The sequence below is a fragment of the Schistosoma mansoni genome, chromosome 6, assembly GCF_000237925.1.
Source record: "Schistosoma mansoni strain Puerto Rico chromosome 6, complete genome".
Taxonomy (NCBI): Eukaryota; Metazoa; Platyhelminthes; class Trematoda; order Strigeidida; family Schistosomatidae; genus Schistosoma; species Schistosoma mansoni.
In genome coordinates, this window is record NC_031500.1 from 15,471,081 (window position 1) to 15,473,188 (window position 2,108).

The window sequence follows — 2,108 nt, forward strand, 5'->3', positions numbered from 1 at the left end:
CAGTATGCACATATGCCAAATAGAGACTGACCAGATGCAGTCCTAACAAAATCGATGGGAAGATCCAAACAAGTAATACGAAGTGAATTTAAACTTCACCCCATCGCACAAGCAAGTGGCTATCAGGACTCAGTGGCCGAGTGGATAACGCGATGGCGTTTGAAGCGAGGGTACTGGGTTCGAGTCCCAGAGTGAACATCAACTCTGAGATGCAGGTACATCCAGCTGACGAGTCCCAAATAGGACGAAACGCGCGTCCTGGATTCCACTGCTAGCCACTATCCATCTCTGCTAATCGTTAATTTGTTTTTTTTTTAAATAAAATAATTACCATGTGCTCACTAGTGACTAGCTTTGTGAGGGAATTCTCGGAGTTCTAGTGAGAAGTCATGACCAGTGCAGCTAATCCGTGTCAGTAAAAGACGGGTATCTACCTCAATGCAATGGTACAGGTAGCGCAGTTTAATGGATTGGTTGAGGTTAGACATCAACACCGTTAGATGCCAGCTCAGTGGTCTAGAGGTTAAGCGTCCGCGCGCGAGACTGAAGGCCCTGGGTTCGAATCCCGTGAGCGGGATCGTGGATGCGCACTGCTGAGGAGTCCTACAATAGGACGAAATGGCCGTCCAGTGCTTCCAGGTTTTCAGTGGTGGTCATAATAATCTTCACAACCCCATACTGAGAATTTAATCTTTCAATGACTTAGAACGAAACTCTACAATCTAATTGTTTAGTTCTCTATCAATTTAAGATTATTTGCATTTTATCAGTGTGACGTGATACAGATATCAAAGGAGATATTATTATGAGATGCTGGAGAATCGTAAACACTTATACACAAAAATCAAACTGTTATGTTCAAGATCATGAAGGCAGTAATGAATAAATGATCTAAAAATAACGGAAAACTAATGACATTCAACGATTTCGTTACTTCATATTAATCAATTAATCAGTTGGGATTAACGTCATGTTGTCTAGTACTTGGTATTAATTGAGCTTAACTGATGCTATAGGATGTTTGTAAATTACGATGAGAATTGTGGAAGTGACGAGTTCTCTTTGAGCTGTATAATTTAATGGTAAAACTCACAAAATCTTTACAACCAATATTATACAAGTCAAAATACGCAACAACAAATGAATACAAGTTAGATATCTAGAGGGTAAACTGCATCAACTGTGAGTAACACTACGCACGATAAAGTGTACCTTTTATCTTTGTCGAGACACATAAGAACATCAGTTAGCTGATAAATGGGACGATATAGTTGCACTTGTATGTCCAACTATGAGCTGAGATAACGCAGAAATATCGGACAAACATAAGACCAAGAAAACCAGAGAATTTTTAGCAGTATGCCATTATAGTCAGGCATCACCCGATAAACATAATAAAATCAACCCAATCTAAGAAATATTGAGAAAAAAGATGATCAAGTGCAAATTGAGAAATTAAGTAGGAGGAGAAATTGACCACAATGATGGATGACAACCATTCAGATTCCAGGTTGACAGAACTAACCTACTTTTTTTCAAGTATTTACTAATGATGTTCCGTTGAAGAAGACGGCAAAAGCCTCATATATTAAACACTCTACTGAGAGAATAAAACACCTTCAAAATCGTCATGTTGTGGTTATGTGATTTTGTATATACTTCGGGTAGGTGGGGGCGATTAATGGGAATTCTTGAAGACTAAAGTTTTCTCCTAATTGGTACTCATCAAGAAAACGTTTCTGCCGTATTTAAGAAACTATCACTCCTCTGTCCCTTCTTCACAATGGTTCAAACCCGTGTCACTTAAAAAGCAGTCAAAAACATTTCCATTATATATATATATATATATATATATATATATATATATATATATATATATATATATATATATATATATATATATATATATATATATATATATAGATATTTATCTATCAAATATAAACTAGATTATTTTTGCATATTCGAGAGAGTGAGGGAGCGTTTGTGAAGATTTGAAGAGAGAGAGTTTTTTTTTTTTGTATATATGGATATAAATATATAAAGATAGAGAATAATTATGAATCTGTTTAATATGGTCGCACTCTCTGTATATATATATATACATA

General features: G+C 36.0%; 1 non-coding gene across 1 annotated transcript; it reads left to right on the top strand.

Annotated features, from left to right (window-relative positions):
* Positions 1 to 752: 752 nt before the first annotated feature.
* Smp_tRNA_00899_Gln_TTG.1.1 lies at positions 753 to 818 on the top strand. The gene has a single exon. It is a non-coding gene (tRNA).
* The last annotated feature ends 1,290 nt before the right edge of the window (positions 819 to 2,108 follow it).